The sequence below is a fragment of the Oxyura jamaicensis genome, chromosome 6 (assembly GCF_011077185.1).
Source record: "Oxyura jamaicensis isolate SHBP4307 breed ruddy duck chromosome 6, BPBGC_Ojam_1.0, whole genome shotgun sequence".
Taxonomy (NCBI): Eukaryota; Metazoa; Chordata; class Aves; order Anseriformes; family Anatidae; genus Oxyura; species Oxyura jamaicensis.
Window position 1 is genome coordinate 4,826,915 of NC_048898.1, and position 15,296 is coordinate 4,842,210.

Here is a 15,296-nt window from a genome sequence, read left to right on the forward strand (position 1 = left end):
TTCAGTGCTTCAGTGGCAAATGTGTTCCTTGTGTAGGCATGAAAAATATCAAAAACAACCATCTTGTTTAATGTCTGACTTTCCAACATGAGATGTATTATGAATATTCTAGGAAGGCAAACTAAAAAGAACTAAGCAATTAGTAGATAAACTCTAATCATATAAATAAGGCTAATTATACAGAAGGGAAATCTTTTCAGTTCAGTAAAATCACTGGGATGTTAAAACATTCCTCCCATTCACAGAAAAAATCTTCCTACCATGCAAATAAACAAGTGCATGAAAAACAGTGAGCTAATCAAGCTGATTTTTCTATATATAACTTCCTTTCTCTGTAAAGGAAGAGAAAACGTTAATTCTGTTTTTGTATACTTGAGACTCACACGGATGCTACTACAGCTAGGGCCTGTGCTTTCTAATGAAGGCCCTGGGAGAAGGGTAATAGAGTAATTGCCAACTGACGTCGTGCTCTAGACGTAATTTGTTAAGCAGCAAGCAGAGGCAGCAAATGCAATTGACAGGCTACATTCAGAGCCATGCCGGTTGCACAGAAATGGGTATTTCAGGAAGACTGGGAGCAAATGTGCTCTCCAAATCACTTCTACAAAAGGTCCCAAAATAAGAGTGTATGTTCCTTTATATGGAGGACGTGTATTACAGATAGGATTCAGGCCCTCTGTACTCTACCAACTAACTACTCTCTGTAAACAATTCCCAACAGCATGTCATTGACAAGCAGCAAGCTTTTTACATTGTCAGATTTTTCTGCTTGTCAACTTACAGTGTGTGTAAAAAACATTCAGAGCATTTCTTTCAATGATTTGTTTGGCAGTGACACCATAGCTGCGTGAGTACAGAACAACTACTGGGTAATTAGAGTGCAATTTGACTGTTAAGAATATTATTCCAATGATTAAGTTTGGATTGTACAAATTCTGGAAGAAAATGCTTAATACTATTTAAAACCTCTTTCTCATAATACCTGCACTATAAACGAAAAGACTCAGCAGTATTCCTGTTATGTTGATTCGATATAATAAACTAGAAATGCTGATAACCTTGTTGCTAAGGCAATCAGTACAATTTATGAGAGTTAAATGCTTATTACACATCTAGTATTTATATTTAATAAGAAAAAAGCAGTCCGCTCCCACGTAAGAACATCTTAACAATGGAGAACCTATTAGCTTTGACAATCCCAATTCCTGACTACAAATTACAAGGCTTGTTTTACCAAAATTGGCAGTTATCAAAGTGATATAAAGCAGTATAAATGATACCAGACTTCTAGAGAGGACTGTCAGCCACTAGAGTTACCAATCGCTATTACTGACTGGTGACAAGTAGTAGTTGCCACAGCTGGAGATTATGCAGAGGCACGTTGGAAGTTAGACCACGCAGCACAAGGAGCAGTAAGAGGTCGCACAGAATAGGATGCATGCATAGGCTGGTCAGTGTTCACACAAAAAATAATATTGTTTTCATCAGGCAGTCAAACAAGTACACATTCACCTCCTGCACTTCCTAAATTTTGGCAGCACGTTCCCCTAACTACTCTACTCATACCAAATGCTCCTATGGACTTGATGCTCCATCAGAGGACTGAGGCAGACAACAAACTGCTGTGCTGGTTTTCTGTAATGCTATGCTCTTGCCCACAGCCTGACTAATGCACCAGACAGATCCCACAGGAACTGGTAACAAACCTCGAAAATTGCCCTGAAAACAGACAACTATTCCTTGGTGGCTGTCTGACAACATGAACGCGTACATAAGACAACATTACCAGCAATACAAGAGTCTCTGAGAGCACCAAGAGATACAAGAGTCTCTGAGAACAGCAAAATGCTTTTTCTGACCATTACTGAGAGCTACTGCTCTCTGCGTTACGTTTGGTGAAGTGTCCTTTCCTACCACACTTCATGCAGGGCAGGAAGAGGGAAGCAGAACCAATGTTATCCAGTCTGCTCCCTTCTCATGACTCATTTCACATTCTCTTTTCCTTCAAATTACTTCAGGACAAAATTAAAACTCTGATGTCAGTCTTCAGTGAAATCTTTGTAACTCACAACAGAGAAAGAAGTATTGCTTGTAGATTAAAACAAAACAAAGCAAAACAAAACAAAAACCTACTTCTTTAGCAGGAAACATGTCAGTGAGATGCACTGAGGCTGTCCTTCAGTGACACAGCTTGAACATCAGTATTAGAACAGTGCAGATATCCCTCCACTGCTTGTGTATGGCTAATCGCAGTAGATTCCTTCGTTCTGTATTGAGTCTGCCAGAAATCACTGTCTTAGCCTTCAGGCAGATTCAGATTTCCAGGGACATCCAAGTGGAATCAGCATGAGCAAATGTGACCAAAGTGTTATTTCTATTTAGGGATTCTAATTAGGTGTTCATGTGGTTGTTTATGGAGCTGAAAAGATTAATGACACAAGTTTATCACAGAATAATCAAAACTAATTCAGAAGATTTTCCACTTGACATAGCAGCACCTTTTTCATCCTACTTTACCCAAGCAGTAACTCAAAACTACAAATGAACCAACCTTAGAGCTCCTAACCACTAAAAATACATGCAGCGTATTGCAGAAGTCAACCACCATCCACCATGACTTTACACTGCGGTTCACATACCTTTTTATTTTTTATTTTTAATGTGTTTCTGTTTGTTTGAAGTATTAGCTTTGTACCATAGAATTTCTTAAAGATAGTAAGTGCCTAATCTAACCTTCGCACCGTATCATTATGTTTGACTTAGCATCATTTGCTGTCCTACAATTGGCAGGCAAATGTAAAGCCTGTTTAGGCTTTAAATAATACTATTAATACTATTTATGAATATTAAAGATATGATGATATCGCGGATGATATGAAAGAAGTGGATCACATGCAGCATGCCAGATCAAATTGAGGTATTCGCTCTGTGAGGTGTTACACTGATATAGCATGGCAATAACGCAAGCACGGCCTGCTTTTCAGCTCTTCTTGCAGCTCTTCTGCATGGACTTGGTACTTAGAAGAGACGGTTGCTTTTTTGTGGACACATCGCTGCAGACATCTGTTGATTACGTACAGAGCCTTAAAACCGGCTGTAGACTATACCACGGTACTGACAGGTACAGCTTTGCTACACGTGCTAACATTTTACCAGGTATATTGCAGAGGTGACTAATGATTTCTTGCAACTTGCTGATGCTTCCTTAGCCACACAATTAGCTCACCCAACTGCTTTTATAGAAAATGATGGGATCCTGCTAGGCACTAGCGAGGAGCTGGCAGAATGTCTGTTCTATCATGCACTGTTCTTGAGCAGCTTAATTCATGGGGGTGTTTTAGGTCAGTGCCACTTAGAGACACAAAGGAAACTGTCAACAGCTTTTACTTGGGATTTTCCAAGAATCAGTTTTCATTTAGGAGATTTGTGTTCTACAAGTTATAATGATATTCCCTCCTACCCACTCACATCCTCACCCCAGCATCTATCTACTACTTGGTTATGATGATAAGTATCACAAACCTAGGAACATGAAGTGACTGATTTTTTATTAGATGGCAACCAGCATACATGAACTATATTCTCATGCAAAACTTTCTGTTGGCACATCTGAGTGCACTTATTTTGACAGGAATTTAAATTCCTTTTTGATGGCTGAGTAATTTAAAGACCACAGGGAAGTATACAATACATCATGTCCAAAAAATGGACGTTTTCAGAGCCTGGTGTAAGCATAAGCTTCTGCAGCTGGGTTTTAAATGAAAGTTTTTAAAAGGTTAACTGTCATCCTGGACTGTAAATAATATAAATGAAACAAAATGTTCATGTAGCCAACATCTAATTTATTTACAACAAACGAAGGGCTACATCCAGCTGGAATTCTCTTCCTTCCTTTGGCTAGCTTGGTAAAACATGATTTCAAGGGGTTTATTTTTTTTCTTGGAATGGAACTATTGAAAATTATTTTGAAAAAGATGTGGCTCATAGAACCAGCTGGTAGGGTCTAATGGCTAGAACACTAAGGCTGAATATCAAAAGAATGGCTTATCAGAAATGCCTCTCCTTTCCCCAGGAGAATTCTGCAGGCTCTAAGGCTAACCAGCAGGTATACGTTTTAAACTGCACCTACACAGACTTTATCTACCCTACGAATAAGTGAATGCTGTATGATATAGTAGGGCAAACTTCTAAAACCTGAATCTAATTATGCCACACTGCTAGTACCAGAAAGAGAAGGATACCTATCAGATGACATGGAATATCAGTCAGTTTTTGGCGAAGTTTTTTATAAAATAATTCTGAACAATGAGTAGAGATGGTTACATGCTGACTCTGATTAATGCCCAGAAAGAAAAAAATAATTTAAAAATAGTACACCAATAGTTAATTATCACAATTACCTATTATTTAGTACCTGCTGCTTTAGTTCCAGCCAGTTATCAGAAGGCAGAGGATAAACAGGTCCTCTCCTCAAAGTTGCATGCCATCGCTGTCCTGTCCCTGCCAAGAGAGAAACACACATATGTATTAAGTAGTTTGTAAGTTTCATTTCATTTCTGCAAACATCATGGCATTGCACATGGCCATCCTGGCCACAGTCCTCTGGAATAAAGATGACGATAGCTATGCGCAAATAGTTCATTCTGCATCTTGCATTCCTCAGAACTGTCCTCACAAGCTGAATCCCAACACTGTCGGAAATAATTTTTCTGTCTTGTGCAGTCCAGCAAAGGAGAAGATGAGTTAATCTCTGTATCCAAAGTAACATGCCAGGTACTTCCAGCAGAAAATGACCACTCATTGCCCATGCAGTCAAACTGCCATGAATATCTCTATCACTAATATGATTAAAATGAGAATGCTGTAAAAAGAAAAGAGAAAAAAATGTTGTTCAGTGTAGAGCTGAATAAATATCAGCCATCTGTTTGTACTGAAGATTTCCTATCAGTTTAGAGACAAGCTACTCACTGGCAGTACGTTCAACATATTGAGAAGTCCTGTAAATGTTCTTCCTTTATGCTTTATGACTCCACTAAAGAAATGAAGGGTGCTGGGATGCTGATGGCAATGGCCAAACTTTTCTGCATTCAAGGCTCCTGCAGAAGCCTTGTCATTTGTCAACGTCAGCAAGAGTGCATAGGTAGGTCCAGTGGGAATTTCTCCCAAGGTCCCTACAAGCCGCAACTCAACTCACACAATAAATGTGCTGCATCCAGCATAGCACTTGTGAAGAAGGAAAACAGCGTTTCTTAGTTGATCTGACTTTGTATCAGCTTTTTGAAGAGTCCTCCATGTCTTGCAGTTCTTGCTCTGTTGCTAAGGAACTAATGAAGGGACCAGACAAAAGTGCTCTCTGCAGTATCTACTCAATACAGCAGAGCACTGATGCCTCTGTGGAATACATATTCATAAACTATAGTGACTGCCTGGCTGCAATTTGGTTTGCATTATGCTTAGACTATTAGACATGCTGCACCTCTGTGTCAAATCACTGTCTTGTATTTCATATAGTTTTTGTAGTCTTCGGGTTTGAAACCTCGTTTTTGTTCCAGATCTGTATAGCATCTGCAACAGCAACCTCATCAGTCACCTACACAGTAATATAATGACACTATCATCATCCATTTTCTGATATCGAATACGTGAGCGCTGCCTAGAAGACTAGATTCTACAATGTGTTTTTATTTTCATTTGATCCTCAACAGAGAATAAAGATGTCTGGATTTCAGGCCCATCGTAATACTAGATCAAAGAGGGTGCAGGAGAGAGTGTATTTAGCGATCTCATTTAGCGAAAACTGAACAGAACACAGTAACAGTCACAGTTTGTCCAGCAGTTACATTTTTCTTATGTATCAGCTTCCAAGGTAGACATAAATTGTTTAAACAGGTCAGTGAAAGCATAAACTAAAGTTTCACTGGGGAAAAGAATGAAATAGATTAAGAAGTTTTACAAAGACTAGCAGTTTTTATTTCTGATGTTGTATTAATAAAGATCCCTGCTGTAATGGGCTAGGGAACAGAAAACACTAATTTCAGTCTCTACTCTTTTCTGCTATGTTTTCCCTTGATATGGAGCACTGTCATTTTCTACTTCTATCCTTGCAACATTCTTCTCACTTTTATTGTTACGGCACACAACCTCAAAACCTCCTACTTTATGTGCTAGATAACCTTCTACATCATTAAAATATATTTAAATACCTTGCAATTATACAATAAACATTAAAATAATTATGCCTTTTGCCTAACGTGAGATACAGCATGCACTAGCAAGCACACACAAGCAGTATCAAAAAGCCTGATGGCTGAATTTGCTGTTCAAACCACCATGAAGAGATCTGTGATTCCTCTAGAAAAGACCAGGGACATACTGCATAGCATACACATCAAAAGAATCCAAGAGAGAAAAAAAAGTTTATGAAAAAGTTATTACGAAGTTGTATTATTATTAAACCAGTAAAGAAAGTTTCAAGGCAATTTGCAGAAGCATTTAGAAATATAATACGCTTTTCTTTTTGGGTGTAGTTCATCTGGGGAAATAAGACAACTTCAAATTTCTGTTGTAGGGAATGCTGCTATTGGTGTTACACTCTAAGTATCTTCACTATTTAAAAAAAAAAAAAAAAAAAAAAGCTTTTAAAGTAATCCATCACTACTATAATTTTATCTAGAAGCAAATACCAATCACAAATAGAAATAGAGCTCTTAGCTGTTCAGATCAGCACTGTACAAGTAAATATTATTTAGTTTTGTTTAAACAATAGCCACTCATGAACCTGCATTTGTATTGGTTTGGATTTTTTTGAACAAACACCTGAGAACTCTGAAGTTCTTAAAAATATGATTACCTTTTTCTATAGATATTTTTAAAAAAATCAAAGAAAGCTTTACAGTGGACAAAAATGTAGAATTCCACCATCCATAGCGCTCTCTTCTATTTTTATCTCTTCTATTTTTATAGCTCTCTCCTATTTTTACTCTACTTCTATTTTTACTGTTATCTTTGTAAGAAGACTATCTACTACTGCTAACCAACAACAAACTGCTATGGTTCAGCACAATGAGGCAATGGAAAGAACTACTTGTTTGTTGTCATTAACATTTTTGTTTGCTTCTTTTTTAAGCTGAGGAGAGCAGGTGGCCCCATCTATTTTCTATTCTAAAGCCAGATCACTTTCTCTCTTAAGATCTCCTCTGAAAACACAGAAACCTAGACACATGGTTCTGTCCGCTTCCAGAGACCCCTGCAAGCAGCCAGCCTCCCTGCAGAGGATGCACCCAGCAGCTCTGAGAACACGTGCCCTGAAGCACAGGCTTATCCAAGCGGATGAGGAGGAAGAAAATACATACAGGCTTTACACTCTCCAGAAGGTAGATACTCCCACATTAAAAGAATGGTTTAGGCACATCTGATCCATTTCTAGCCTATTTAAAATGGCTCTTTGAAACAAGTCATATAGCACTCATCCTGATTTTGCTAATTCTGTGTCTCCATCTTTGACAGAGCAAAGAGACTGGCATAACCTGCATAAAACATTCACAGCATGCTCAGGAATGAGCGTTCTTTTATAATGCTGGAGATGGTAGATGTTCATGAAAAAAGCTATCAGCTCAAAGATGGAATAATGTTGATGATGGAAGAAAGCCACTTCTTTTATGTGTCAAGAACGTGAGGCTTGAGTTTGCCTTTGATTCCCCTAAATTTTAATTTCACATCGAACTTCCCATTATCTTTTATTTCTACAAAGGTAATCTACAGATGGAGAGGGCTAGAAACAGCATGACGAAGTGTAATTAGCAGACGATGCACAGTATTACAGACCAGGATAGGTTTATACTCCTTCTTAGAATCTGTATGCTGCTGAAGGAAACCATTTACACTCCTAAAAGCTAACCTGTGCTGTCAGGAGATTGCCTTTACCTACACAGCCCCTTCTGCATCTCATTGTGGAAACACATACATACAGAAGAGACCCAAAGCTCTGCAACAAGCAATTCAGAATCTGCTCGTGCAAATAAAGCACTTTCAAACCGCTTGCAATAAGAGCTCAGGATGTTATTGTTACAAATATGATTATACGTTGATACCTCTTTGCAAATGCACATAAGGGGTAGATCCATAATCAAAAACTGACAAAATAAGTAGGCTATTAGAGTAATTTCTATCTAAAGGCATTTTAAAATAAATCTAACGCTATTGCCATTTGGAGTGCCAAATAACTGGAAGAAGACTGCCATTGGAAAGACATTTCTTCTTTTCCTATTGTATCAGCTATTCAAAGATACATACATTTGGTTATTTAAGTAAATCTCTCTTCCTAACTATGCGTCAAGAACTAATGCATGCTCCTTTGTGAGTTCTGTGCAGTTTGTCTGGAATACTAGAAATACTCAGGTCAATCTAAAAGCCTTATAATTAATGGGCATATTTTTTTCTTAAAAAAAAAAAAAAAAAACTGTTTTGCACACAGGTATCTGAAGATTTGTTAATTTATTTTTTAAAAATTTCCTTCCCTGCCCCCCTCCCCCTGCCAAGCATTGTCCAGTTTGTTTTTTAATATGGAGCCACAGGAGCCTGAATTGTATTTGATAACCTGGACAGATTTGCAGGTTTTGCACTTGTCTGTGATAATTATCTGAGCTTATGCATAGCTCAGCACAATTTTACACCAGGAGAATGTTTAAGAGAGTATTTCTCCAAAGTTTATAAGCTATTTAATAGCTCATTAATACCTTAGACTTCCCGTGGGTTTTTGTTTGTTTACTGAATCTCCAGCGAAGTTTGTTTCTGATTCTCTGTTTGCTATTATCAAACAAGGATTCCCTTTCAATATATTCCACTTAGCATTCACCTGTGTGCAATACTGTCCTACACCCGGTCACCTCTGCACCATCTCATGGTCCCCTTCTGATATTCTATTCCTATTTTTTGTTGTTATTTTTTGTTTGTTTGTTAACTATGGCTTAATAGAATGCTGCAAATTCAGTTGGTGCAGCCTTTTTTCAGCTCCACCATGGGTTCAGAAACTTACATCCTTTATGATCTGTTATTTTTTTCTTTTATTTTTGTTATGAAATTTCATTTCACTATTTTCTCTCTCCTTATTTGATGATTAGTCTTTATGTCAGTGTATCTTAAATGATTACATTATCTCTGAAAGCAATTCACAATACTATAAAACTTGTACATTTTAAAATTCATATAAAATGTTTTTGTTTTATCTCTTTTTTTTTTTTAAATGTGATCAGAATTTACTTATTAATAAATCCTTCTCACACTGCAATATGCAATATGCAAAATGTTCTTTTAAATTTTACCTTTACACCTACTGCAACTCTTTTGTTGTTCTTTCTTATAAACCCACTACGAAAAAAAAAAACGGGGCAATTTATATACAATCGAAAGAAATCTTGGTGCTACAAATACTTTTGTAATACTGGAAGAGATTTCATAGTTTATTCTCCATGTTTATCAACGTGGTTCTCTAACAGTCATTACTTGGAAGGTATATATGGTGCTTAGCGCTTGTATACAAGATTTTATGATTTTAAGTATTTTGTTTATGATTTTAAAATCTTAAATCCCTAAAATGTGCAGTTAAATACTGTATAAATTTGGATAATCGCACTTGTAAATTAGCTGGAACATTGCTGTTCCTTCCCTGAACAAAATGGGAGGCTTCAGAAAGAAATGTTTCTGTGCAGGAGCACTATGTAAGTGTCACTCAGCAATGTTCTGCTTTTCAATGCAGGAGCGTAATAGCTGATCATATTCCATGTCCATGGTAACAATTACCGTCTGTAACGTGGTTTTTTTTTCATTTTAAATATGCATAAAAATCTCCTATCACCTATTTTCAATGACTTATACAGGTTTCCAGTTAAAACTTTTTACTACTACTTGAGTATCCAAAAACTGAAGAACAGAGGCTAGTTATGGTAGCACAATCAACTGAAAATGGGTTGCTGTTTTTCTATTTTTTTATTTTTATCCTTTGTGGCTAATCTCCCCCCTAAAACAATTTCACAACCATGAAAGCATACCAAAACACTAAAAATGCATTGAAATATAAATTTCATCCCATATTTTCCCATTCTTCCCTTGGACAACTCACAAACATCCCTAGCACACTAGACTATTTTGCTATTCATTGCACTATCCATGCCTTGCCAAGAAGCCACTATGCCCATTTTATCTCAGCCTTTCAATAATTATGACTGAACACATCTGAACTGAATTCCATTTTCTCTTTCTATCCCAGATTCCATCATATTCTGATTCTGGCCACAGTTGTTTGTCTCAGTCTCTCTACAGCATTTCCCTGAGCCTTTTCCCAGAGGTTATATGTTGGTGGAAAGTTCCCATAGAGATGACACCATCAGGAACTCTTTATCCTCATCGTTGCACCATCTCTTTTGTGATGATTTACACTTTAATTTCTGGAAGAATTGCCATGCAGTGCTCGTTTAGGGATCAACCAACTATCTCTGTGAATCAATGCCTCAAGATAGCATAGTGACCTTCATTCCAGACCTGCCTCCTGGGGAAAAAAAATTATCCCAGTGCCTATATTTTTACCATATGCCTGACACTGAGTCATGGTGTAAATGCGGATCAAATTCAAAAAATAAAAATAGAAAATAATAATTATAAAAAAAAACATCTAAGTTGGAATAACCTCAGAACATCTGAATGCTGAGAACAATCTGAATACAGGCAAGGTGAGGAGGGGCATACAGGAGAAGTGGTGAGGGTCTTTTTATCAAGGAGTGTGGTGATTGGACAAAGAGTAACAGTTTTAATCTAAAAGACGGTAGGTTTAGATGATATGTTAGGAAGAAGTTCTTCACTCAGAGGATGGTGAGGCACTGGCACAGGCTGCCCAGAGAAGCTGTGGCTGCCCCATCCCTGGGGGTGTTCAAGGCCAGGCTGGATGGGGCTTTGGGCAGCCTGGGCTGGTGGGAGGGGGCCCTGCCCAGCGCAGGGGGTTGGAGCTGAATGAGCCTTAAGGTCCCTGCGAGTCAAGCCATTCTGTGATTTTACTTTAAAAAAAAATAATAATAATAATAATAATAATAATAATAATAAAGGAATGTGCAGAGATGAAAAATTTCATTTTATGACTTTTTCTCAAATGCCATGCTGACAGAAGGAGCTGCAGTTTTGAGGAATGACATGGAAAAGCCCTTTGAGGTAAGTACACTGTCCTCAAACAATCAGAAATACGTGTAGACAGATGCTGAAGAGAAGATGGCATGTAAAAGATCTAGCCAACTTGTGTGTCATTTTCTCCATCAAATTGAGCATATTTCTGGATTCTCCACCTAAAAGCACTAATAAGAAAGCACAGAAAAATAAGCTTGTTTGTTTTGTAAGTGTATATTTCTGCTATAAACAACCTCGTTCCTTATAGTAAGTTCAGATTCATTCCTGTGTTAGGTTTTATAGAGGAAAACATTGCCTCCATTAGGCTTTTGGGTAGTTCACTTTCCAGTCCATTTGTCCTTTAATTTAACTGCCAGGTTGTGTTTCTCTGCATAGTAGTTCCTTCAAAAACTAACTCCGCTCTTCCCTGTAATCCTCAGAAATATACATGGAGAGCAAATCACTGAAGTGTTTGCAAATTAAATTATGGCCTGAACATCTGAAAAAGAATGTATCTAGAAGGATGGAGAAACAGCCGAAATGCTACAATCCCTAATGGCACAAGAACGAGAATTAGTAGAACAGCTTTCAAACATATTGAGTGGGACATGAGAAAACCTGACATATATATATAACCATAGGAGAACAAGCAGCTTATCAGATTCAAGTGAGCAAGGAAGCTAGATTTCCTGAAAGAAGAAATGATTATTTGAAATGTCATAATGAGAAAAAATGGAGGAAGACCCTCTTCCCTCTGTAAGACACGGTGCTTTCTATAATCTCAAAACCACGCTAGAAAATTATGCTACTAGTGGTGACAGTACTAGAATTTAGTCTTACTATTAAAATTACCATGAGAAGAGAGCTTATCTTCATAGTGAAACTACCTCAAGGTCCAGCTTTATCACTCAATAACTTTCTAACAAAACAGTGAGCATCGTACAGCATTATGAAATGAAGAAATACGTACTTTGCTCAGAATAGGGGGAAGATTTATAGGAACTTCAGGTCAGGTTCTTATCTCAGGTCAAATAAATTTATAGTAACTCATAGTTATTCAGGTGTAACCAGATGAGCTTATTGGTATAGATACTTAATATATGAGACATTTTCAGCCTTGCTGAGTGATGTTAACAGTTATGAACTTATCTAAAGCTTGATAATCTGGTGAAACTTCCATTAGCTTCACTGACAGTTTGCCCAGTGAGACTGAAGAATGATTGCCAGTTTTGGCACAGTTCTTCACACTTCCTAGATATCCCCAGTAGTCATGACAGTAGATGCGCAAGCAGAGATGAGAAACAATTTATCATCTGCCAATCCAGCTATCAAATCTCTATCTTTGCCCTAGCAATGGTCATGCATTGTACATACTAAGATCTGTTCCACGGCAAAAACTGTGGAACATTTAAAAGTGTGGGAGCAAATGTAAACATACTGAATGTAGTTAAAAAAAAAAAAAAAAAAAAAAAAAAAGTAATCTGGGACTGAAGTAGCACAGACACTCTTCCATATCATAACTAACACATTTGAGACGTATTTTCATTTAAGTTGCACAGGTGCACAATATTTGTTCTGTTGCAGATTTCAGGAATTTTAATTCATCTTATTACAGATCAGCTATCATACAAATTGCATTAGTAACTCACAACTGGCTACATTTAGTAGAGAATTAGAGTCCAAACCTTCTTCCTTATCATGGAAACACCAGAAACAGCACTTCTGCCTCTAAATATCTGAGGCACTTTAAGAAGCACCTAAAAGCAATTATCATTTAATGATGAAATAAGCATAAAAAAGCATAATTATTCTCTTCTGAATGCTATCAGGAATACAGATCTGCAGTGCTGTGCAAAAATGGCTGGCATTGGTTTCACATTTATAGATACAGCCGTATTGCACATATTTCTTCTCCCTACAGCAACACAACCTCTTCTGTATCCAAAATTTAAAACATGCCTTTGACTGTGGGGTACCAGTTTGCATCCTCAGTTTAAATCCATATATAAAGGGAAAGAAAAAACAACAGCCTGAATCACTGCCTGATGGATGCAACGAGCATGGAAACCTAGTGGACCTTTCACAATTCCATGTAGTTTCTCCTCCTCTCCAGGAGACGTATTTAAAAATATACAGGCAAGATGTAGTCTTACTGTTTCTACTGTTCTTGAAATTCATAATCTGCATTATACAGAAAGCATGAATAGACTGTTATAGCACTTCAGCTCAAAAATAAATTAACTGCTCTGCACCTTTGGTTTTCTGTCTCCAAGGTTACCAGTTGTGTTTTTCATGAATGCTGGTGTTTACTTCCTGCACTTCATTCTTGTTTACTTGTTTTGCGTACATAAAAGGAGAGAGATTGAAAAAATACGCATTATAGATAGTTGCCAATTACAAACGGGGACAGGAGGTTATGTGCCAGAGACAAATTTGCCAAGTATCTTCCTTCTCAGCACAATCTGTGACAAAGGCTCAGAAAGCTCCATGGCACATGGCAGCTGATGTTCATGACTCTAATTAAAGTCCTGAATCACAAAACCCTGCCAATGCCAGTTTTTCACACAGAACCTGGTGGCACAAAAGTGGCAAAAAATGCTTTGGTGAAGCTAAAAGGAAAGGAAGATTCTCATTATTAGAAAAATATTAAATCCACAAATAAAGCAGTGCCATAAAGAACAACATTTGACACCAAGTGAGTTGCAGAGTAGCCATCTAATTTTGCAAGGTCCCTGGGGCTTTTCCCATCTTACTGATAGGCTGGCAGAGTATCTTAAAAGTAAAATCTTAGTCTTATGACTGAAACTACTTGGGGCCATCAAAAAGATGTTGCTCTGAGAATTCAGAACACGATAAAAGAAGTTAGCATTCACACTGATAAAAAAATAAATAAATAAATAAAAACCTACAGAAACAGAAAAAAAAATTTTAGATCCACAGAAATCTTTTACAGTAACACCTTCAGGCTTCAGCATCTTTGAAGCAGATAGACAAGCAAGCACACACTATGCGTGTTTGGGGCCAAAGCTACAACTAACGAGGCCTGCAATTCCACCGCTTTCAACTGAACCACAGTGTGTTACTTCTTTGGTTTTGTTTTTTAATACCTGCTGAAGGTCTTGCCATTTGGCAGAAGGAACAAAGACCACACAAAGGCGACAGGTTTCAAATCCTCGGGCTATGCCCATCCATTCAAGACAGCGTCCTGTAAGACAACATGAGCATTTGAAATAGATGCTTGAGTCAAAAGAGGGTGACTTGCAAAAATGCTATAAATACCAAGTCTGCTGTCTATATTAATAATTTATTATTCATCAGATTTATCAAGCAGAGCAACTGAGCAAATGTAAGACTACAATCATCATTTTCCCACGTGCACCGAAAAACAGAAAAGGTAACTAAAGAGTCATTTCTTGCTAAACTGAACTTGCTTTATGCTTCTATTTCCTAATATATTTTCAACTTGGTACTCAGAACCTACTAACACTTTGCTTTGGTGGATCCCATCTGTTTTTAAATTTGAGAGTGCTCTCAAGTGACTTTGAGAAGCTATAAAGCACACATGTAAATAAAGCAACAAAAAACGATGTGCATGTGCACTTCAGATACGTGCCACTTCAGGCAGGTTCACAGGCCTTGGGAGTCTGGGTGTTTTTTCCACTGCACTCAAGCGATAGGACTGGCACACACCAGGGCTCCAGATGAGTTGGTTCCTGGATATAAAGAGCCTTTCTGAGGTGGGAAAGCCAGCGGAGGAACAGCTTGTCACTTGCCTGTGGCTCCAAACTGTCATACTCTGCAGTGGCAGGTGTCTGAAATCCCTACCTGATCTTATCAAAGAAGGAAGAGTGTTACCAAGCTGAAAGTTTGTATTTGTCTTAATCTTCAGTCTGAAGCATACCAAATAAAGGTTGTGGGAACTTTCCTTTACCTATTATAGAATGTTTTTTTTTCAAAATCCGATACCATAAATTCTATGTATTTTATCAACTACATCAAGCATTAGACAAAAAGTATTGCATAAAGGTGCAGAAGAAATGTGAGGTAGCTGTTCTTTTGAAGAAAAATGATGAAGATGGAGAATTTGGGGGAACAGATGACCAAGGAATTCCATTCTTTACAAAGTATGGGGGAAGAGTCGGGATACA

General features: G+C 37.6%; 1 long non-coding RNA gene across 2 annotated transcripts in view; it reads right to left on the reverse strand.

Moving 5' to 3' along the window:
* Nucleotides 1-15,296, reverse strand: part of LOC118169496 — a 149,898-nt gene that overhangs the window by 78,695 nt on the left and 55,907 nt on the right. Inside the window, exons 5-6 of one of the 2 annotated variants that reach the window (XR_004752157.1) lie at nt 4,415-4,500; nt 1,915-2,012 (exon numbers count right to left, since the gene is read on the reverse strand). This is a non-coding gene — a long non-coding RNA (uncharacterized LOC118169496). The remainder of the gene's footprint in view (nt 1-1,914; nt 2,013-4,414; nt 4,501-15,296) is intronic. The other variant, XR_004752158.1, reaches the window with a different exon arrangement.